The sequence below is a fragment of the Arachis hypogaea genome, chromosome 3, assembly GCF_003086295.3.
Source record: "Arachis hypogaea cultivar Tifrunner chromosome 3, arahy.Tifrunner.gnm2.J5K5, whole genome shotgun sequence".
NCBI classification, from domain to species: domain Eukaryota; kingdom Viridiplantae; phylum Streptophyta; class Magnoliopsida; order Fabales; family Fabaceae; genus Arachis; species Arachis hypogaea.
The window spans coordinates 81,657,772-81,666,086 of NC_092038.1; the positions used below are offsets into that span (position 1 = coordinate 81,657,772).

The window sequence follows — 8,315 nt, forward strand, 5'->3', positions numbered from 1 at the left end:
GATCCTGAACCTGAAAGGACTCTGAAAAGGAAACTAAGAGAAGCTAAATTACAACAATCTAGAGACAACCTTATAGAAATTTTCAAAAAGGAAGAGGAAATGGCAGCCAAAAATAATAATGCAAGGAGAATGCTTGCTGATTATACTACACCTACTTCCAAGTTTGATGGAAGAAGCATCTCAATCCCTGCCATTGGATCAATCAATTTTGAGCTAAAACCTCAACTAGTTGCTCTAATGCAACAGAACTGCAAGTTCCATGGACTTCCATCAGAAGATCCCTACCAGTTTTTAACTGAGTTCTTGTAGATCTGTGAGACTGTTAAGACTAATAGAGTAGATCCTAAAGTCTACAGGCTTATGCTTTTCCCTTTTGCTGTAAGAGACAGAGCTAGAACATGGTTGGACTCACATCCTAAAGATAGCTTGGACTCCTGGGATAAGCTGGTCACGGCCTTCTTGGCTAAGTTCTTTCCTCCTCAAAAGCTGAGCAAGCTTAGAGTGGATGTTCAGACCTTCAAACAAAAAGATGGTGAATCCCTCTATGAAGCTTGGGAAAGATACAAGCAGATGACCAAAAGGTGTCCTTCTGACATGCTTTCAGAGTGGACCATTCTGGATATATTCTATTATGGTCTATCTGAGTTCTCCAAGATGTCATTGGACCATTCTGTAGGTGGATCCATTCACCTAAAGAAAACGCCTGCAGAAGCTCAAGAACTTATTGACATGGTTGCAAATAACCAATTCATGTACACTTCTGAGAAGAATTCTGTGAATAATGGGACGCCTCAGAGGAAGGGAGTTCTTGAAATTGATGCTCTAAAAGCCATATTGGCTCAAAACAAAATGTTGACTCAGCAAGTCAACATGATTTCTTAAAGTCTGAATGGATGGCAAAATGCATCCAATAGTACTAAAGAGGCATCTTCTGAAGAAGAAGCTTATGATCCTGAGAACCCTGCAATGGCAGAGGTAAATTACATGGGTGAACCTTATGGAAACACCTATAATTCATCATGGAGAAATCATCCAAATTTCTCATGGAAGGATCAACAAAAGCCTCAACAAGGCTTTAATAATGATGGAAGAAATAGGCTCAGCAATAGCAAGCCTTTTCCATCATTTTCTCAGCAACAGACAGAGAATTCGGAGCAGAGCACCTCTAACTTAGCAAACATAGTCTCTGATCTGTCTAAGGCTACTTTAAGTTTCATGAGTGAAACAAGGTCCTCCATCAGAAATTTGGAGGCACAAGTGGACCAGCTGAGTAAGAAAGTCACTGAAACTCCTCCTAGTACTCTCCCAAGCAATACTGAAGAGAATCTAAAAAGAGAGTGCAAGGCCATTGACATCATCAAAATGGCCGAACCTAGAGAGGAAGGAGAGGACGTGAATCCCAATGAGGAAGACCTCATGGGACGTCTCTCAAGCAAGAAGAAGTTCCCTATTGATGACCTAAAGGAATCTGAGGCTCATATAGAGACCATATAGATTCCATTAAACCTCCTTCTGGCATTCATGAGCTTTGAAAACTATTCTTCCTCTGAAGAGGATGAAGATGTAAATGGAGAGCAAGTTGCTCAATATCTAGGAGCCATCATGAAGCTGAATGCCAAGTTGTTTGATAATGAGACTTGGGAAGATGAACCTTTCTTGCTCATTAGTGAACTAGATACATGGGTTCAGCAAATTTTACCTCAAAAGAGACAAGATCCTGGAAAATTCTTAATACCCTGTACCATAGGCACCATGACCTTTGAGAAGGCTCTATGTGACCTAGGGTCAGGCATAAATCTTATGCCACTCTCTGTGATGGAGATGTTGGGGATCATTGAGGTACAGCCTGCCACATTCTCATTACAGATGGCAGACATGTCAGTAAGACAAGCTTATGGATTAGTAGAGGACGTGTTAGTAAAGGTTAAAGGCCTTTACATCCCTGCTGATTTCATAATCTTAGACACTAGGAAGGAGGAGGATGAATGCATCATTCTTGGAAGACCCTTCCTAGACACAGCAGGAGCTATGATTGATGTTAACAGAGGATAATTAGTCCTTCAATTGAATGGGACTACCTTGTGTTTAAGACCCAAGGGTGTTCTTCTGTATACATGGAGAGGAAGCATAAAAGGCTTCTCTAAGTATAGAGTCAAACAGAGCCCCTACAATCAAACTTTAAGTTTGGTGTTGGGAGGCCACAACCAAACTCTAAGTTTGGTGTTGAACCCCCACACTCAAACTCTCAGTTTGGTGTTGGGAGTTTACAACATTGACCTGATCACCTGTGAGGCTCCATGAGAGCCCACTATCAAGCTAGTGACATTAAAGAAGCACTTATTGGGAGGCAACCCAATTTTTATTTAACTAATTTTATTTTTATTTTATTGTTCTTTTATGATTTCTTAGGTTCATGATCATGTGGAGCAAAAATTAAAAACAAAATTAAAAACAGTAGAAGAAACAGCACACCCTGAAGGAAGTGCTTACTGGCGTTTAAATGCCGGTAAGGAGCATCTGGCTGGCGTTCAACACCAGAACAGAGCATGGATCTGGCGTTGAATGCCAGAAACATGCAGCAATCTGGCGTTTAAATGCCAGGATTGCACACTGAGGAAAGTTGGCGTTCAACGCCAGAAACATGCTGCAGACTGGCGTTGAACGCCTAAAACAAGCATAGATCTGGCATTTAATGCCAGAAACAAGCATCAGGCTGGCGTTAAATGCCAGGATTGCATGCAGAGGGCATTTTACATGCCTCATTGGTACAGGGATGTAAATCCTTGACACCTCAGGATCTGTGGACCCCACAGGATTCCTACCTACTTTAACTCACCCTGTCTCTCTTTTTCACACAATCCAATGAACACTCTTCCCCATCACCTCTTCACCACTCACATCCATCCACTCTTCCCCATACACCCCACCAACCTTCAAAATTCAAAAATCACTTTCCCACCCAAACCCACCCAATATGGCCGAACCTTAACCCCTCTCCCTCCACTATATAAACCCCTCCATTCTTTTTCATTTTCACACAACACAACCCTCTCTTCTCCTCCTTGGCCGAAACACTACCCTCTCTCCCTCTCCTCCATATCTTCTTCTTCTTCATCTATTCTTTCTTCTCTTGCTCGAGGGTGAGCAATATTCTAAGTTTGGTGTGGTAAAAGCATAGCTTTTTTGTTTTTCCATAACCATTGATGGCACTTAAGGCCGGAGAAACCTCTAGAAAAGGGAAAGGGAAGACAAAAGCTTCCACCTTCTAGTCACGGGAGATGGAAAGATTCATCTCAAAAGTCCATCAAGACCACTTCTATGATGTTGTGGCCAAGAAGAAGGTGATCCCTGAGGTCCCTTTCAAGCTCAAGAAAAATGAGTATCCAGAGATCCGACATGAGATCCAAAGAAAAGGTTGGGAAGTTCTGACCAACCCCATTCAACAAGTCAGAATCTTAATGGTTCAAGAGTTCTATGCCAATGCATGGATCACTAGGAACCATGATCAAAGTGTGAACCCGAATCCAAAGAATTATCTTACAATGGTTCGGGGGAAATACTTAGATTTCAGTTCGGAAAATGTAAGGTTGGCGTTCAACATGCCCATGATGCAAGGAGATGCACGTCCCTACACTAGAAGGGTCAACTTTGATCAAAGGTTGGACCAAGTCCTTATGAACATATGTGTGGAAGGAGCTCAATGGAAAAGAGACTCCAAAGGCAAGCTGGTTCAATTAAGAAGACTGGACCTCAAGCCTGTGGCTAGAGGATGGTTGGAGTTCATCCAACGCTCCATCATCCCCACTAGCAACCGATCCGAAGTTATTGTGGATCGGGCCATCATGATCCATAGTATCATGATTGGAGAGGAAGTAGAAATTCATGAAGTCATCTCTCTTGAATTCTACAAAATAGCCGAAATGTCCTCCACCATGGCAAGGCTAGCTTTTCCTCATCTTATTTGCCATCTATGATACTCAGCTGGAGTTATCATAGAAGGAGACATCCTCATTAAAGAGGATAACCCATCACTAAGAAGAGGATGGAGTAAACAAGAGAGCCTATTCATGGATCTCAAGAGACACATGAGGAGGCTCATCATCAAGAAATCCCTGAGATGCCTCAAGGGATGCATTTTCCTCCAAATAACTATTGGGAACAACTCAATACTTCTCTAGAAGATTTGAGTTATAACATGGACCAACTAAGGGTGGAACATCAAGAGCACTCCATCATTCTCCATGAAATTAGAGAAGATCAAAGAGCAATGAGGTAGGAACAACAAAGGCAAGGAAGAGACATAGAAGAACTCAAGGACATCATTGGTTTCTCAAGAAGAAAGTGTCACTATCACTAAGGTGGATTCATTCCTTGTTCTTATTTCTCTGTTTTTCATTTTTTTTAGCTTCATGTTTATCTATGTTTGTGTCTTTATTTCATGATCATTAGTATGTAGTAACTATGTCTTAAGACTATAAATAATTCCATGAATCCTTCACCTCTCTTAAATGAAAAATGTTTCTAATTCAAAAGAACAAGAAGTACATGAATTTCGAAATTGTCCTTGAAATTAGTTTAATTATATTGATGTGGTGACAATACTTTTTGTTTTCTGAATGAATGCTTGAACAGTGCATATTTTTTATCTTGTTGTTTATGGATGTTAAAATTTTTGGCTCTTGAAAGAATGATGAACAAAGAGAAATGTTATTGATAATATGAAAAATCATGAAAATTGATTCTTGAAGCAAGAAAAAGCAGTGAAAAAGCAAAAGCTTGCAAAAAAATAAATGGCGAAAAAAAGCAAGTAGAAAAAGCCAATAGCCCTTAAAACCAAAAGGCAAGGGTAAAAAGGATCCAAGGCTTTGAGCATCAATGGATAGGAGCGCCCAAGGAAATAAAATCCAGGCCTAAGCGGCTAAATCAAGCTGTCCCTAACCATGTGCTTATGGCATGCAGGTCCAAGTGAAAAACTTGAGACTGAGTGGTTAAAGTCATGATCCAAAGCAAAAAGAGTGTGCTTAAGAGCTCTGGACACCTCTAACTGGGGACTCTTGCAAAGCTAAGTCACAATATGAAAAGATTCACCCAGTCATGTGTCTGTGGCATTTATGTATCCGGTGGTAATACTGGAAAACAAAGTGCTTAGGGCCACGGCCAAGACTCATAAAAGTAGCTGTGTTCAAGAATCAACATACTTAACAAGGAAAATCAATAACACTATCTAAAATTCTAGGTTCTTATAGAAGCCAATCATTCTAAACTTCAAAGGAAAAAGTGAGGTGCCAAAACTGTTTAGAAGCAAAAAGCTACAAGTCCCGCTCATCTAATTAGAACTAATTTTCATTGATATTTTGAGATTTATAGAATATTCTCTTCTTTTTATCCTAATTGAATTTTAGTTGCTTGGGGACAAGCAACAATTTAAGTTTGGTGTTGTGATGAGCAGATAATTTATATGCTTTTTGGCATTGTTTTTAGGTAGTTTTTAGTAGGATCTAGCTACTTTTAGGGATGTTTTCATTAGTTTTTATGCTAAATTCACATTTTTGGACTTTACTATGAGTTTGTTTGTTTTTCTGTGATTTCAGGTATTTTCTGTCCGAAATTGAGGGACCTGAGCAAAACTCTGATAGACGGCTGACAAAGGACTGCTGATGCTGTTGGATTTTGACCTCTCTGCACTCGAAATGGCTTTTCTGGAGCTACAGAATTCCAAATGGCGCGCTCTCAATGGCGTTGGAAAGTAGACATCCAGAGTTTTCCAGAAATATATAATAGTCCATATTCTATTCAAGATTAAACGACGCAAACTGGCACTCAACGCTAGTTCCATGCTACATTCTGGAGTCAAACGCCAGAAACACGTCACGAACTAGGGTTGAACGCCAAAAACACGTTACAACTTGGTGTTCAACTCCAAAATAAGCCTCTGCACGTGTAAAGCTCAAGCTCAGCCCAAGCACACACCAAGTGGGCCCTGGAAGTGGATTTCTGCATCAATTGCCTATTTTTGTAAACCCTAGTAGCTAGTCTAGTATAAATAGGATATTTTACTATTGTATTAGACATCTTTGGTCTCAGTTTTATTCTATTATTCATCTTAGGAAACTATTGATCACGTTTGGGGGCTGGCCATTCGGCCATGCCTGGACCATCACTTATGTATTTTCAACGGTGGAGTTTCTACACACCATAGATTAAGGGTGTGGAGCTCTAGTGTACCTCGAGTTTTAATGCAATTACTACTATTTTCTATTCAATTCAGCTTATTCTTATTCTAAGATATTCGTTGCATTTCAACCTGATGGATGTGATGAGTCGTGACACTCATCATCATTCTCACCTATGAACGCGTGCTTGACAACCACTTCCGTTCTACCTTAGACCGGGCGCATATCTCTTGTATTCCTTAATCAGAATCTTCGTGGTAGAAGCTAGAATTAATGGCGGCATTCATGAGAATCCGGAAAGTCTAAACCTTGTATGTGGTATTCTGAGTAGGATTCAAGGATTGAATGACTGTAACGAGCTTCAAACTCGCGATTGTTGGGCGTGATGACAAACGCAAAAGAATCAATGGATTCTATTCCGACATGATGGAGAACCGACAGATGATTAGTCATGCTATGACACGAGCATTTGGACCTTTTTCACTCAGAGGATGGGATGTAGCCATTGACAACGGTGATGCCCAACATACAGCTTGCCATGGAAAGGAGTAAGAAGGATTGGTTGAAAGCAGTAGAAAAGCAGAGATTCAAAAGGAACACAGCATCTCCATACACTTATCTGAAATTCCTACCAATGATTTACATAAGTATTTCTATCTTTATTTTCTATTTATTTATTATTATTATTCGAAAACTCCAAAACCATTTATTATCCGCTTAACTGAGACTTATAAGATGACCATAGCTTGCTTCATACAAACAATCTCCGTGGGATTCGACCCTTACTCACGTAAGGCATTACTTGGACGACCCAGTGCACTTGCTGGTTAGTTGTGCAGAGTTGTGACAAAGTGTGATTCACGTTTGAGAGCGCTACCAAGTTTATTGGCACCATTGTTGATGATCACAATTTTGTGCACCATGAAACTAGCCTAAGATGCCTTGGCATCAAAGGCCTCTAAAGAGACACATACGAAAGGGCCAACTCAAAAAGACCACTAAGGCACAAACTTCCTCAAAGGCTAAACCACTTTCTAAGCGGTTGAAGAACTCTAGCCGTATTGATGAGGCAGAAAAGGAAGTTGCCGCAAGATTCACTAACCCACCTATGGAGGAAACCGACACTCCGGAGTCCACTTCAGATCATGGCAAAGAAGTAATCAAGAGGTGAACATGGAAACGTCCTTGTCTCACCATCCTATGGCCATTACGAGTGACACTCTTGGACCCACTCTGCTCATATCTGATAGCACGGAGGACATTTGTGCAAATTTCTAAGTGTAGGGAGGTCTTTTACTAACTTCCATAGGTAACCACCCCTCTCTCCAACACCCATATCCTAGTTGTCTTTGTTAGTTAATATAATTTGATTTTTAAAGTTAGTTGCACTGCATGATAGCTTTAGAGCTTGTACATATTCCACTTATCTTTGTGTTAGAACTACTTGGTTAGAGTGATGATTTCTTTTTCAAGAAACTATTTTAGGGCACCCTACCAATTTAAATTTTTTTTGTGTGTTGAACTTGCTTGAAGGAATTAATTTTGGAACAGGTTTTTGAGCTAAGAACACACAAGCATGTGAGTTTTGAGCCCAATTGCATAGTTACATCATATAACCACTTATTTCTATTCTTGTGTGCATTGTTTTTTTTCTATGATTGCAATCTTTGATTTGTTTGATTCTTTATGACCATTATTTTGTCTATGAATGCATTTATATGATTGAGGTCATTATTTCAATGACTCACTTACCCAAACAGCCTTACCTTTTATCTACCATTGTTAGCCAATTTTGAGCCTATGTTAAACCCCTTTTTTGTTCTTTAATGTAGCACATCACTACCCCTGTGTGAAAAACAATAAATGTCCTTTAATATGGATCTTTGATTAACTTAGGCCAGTTAGGGTGTGTATATTTAAGTGGGAGGGAAGTATCGGAACATTGGTAGAGTGTGTGTTTTTGTATTTTTTATTGAAAATATTAGGAATTGAGTACATGCTTAGGCATTGAATGTTTAAACCATATGCATTGGTACCGTTATATATAATTCATCAAAAGAAAAAAAGAAAAAAATAAAAGAAAAAAATGTAGAAAAAGAAAAAGAAAATAAAAGAAAAAATATATAGAAAAAAAAACAAGAA

General features: G+C 39.5%; 1 non-coding gene across 1 annotated transcript; it reads right to left on the reverse strand.

Annotated features, from left to right (window-relative positions):
- Window positions 1–492: 492 nt before the first annotated feature.
- On the reverse strand, window positions 493–600 carry LOC112792833 (small nucleolar RNA R71). Its single transcript, XR_003197556.1, has one exon. It is a non-coding gene; the product is annotated as a small nucleolar RNA R71 (small nucleolar RNA).
- Between the last annotated feature and the right edge of the window lie 7,715 nt (window positions 601–8,315).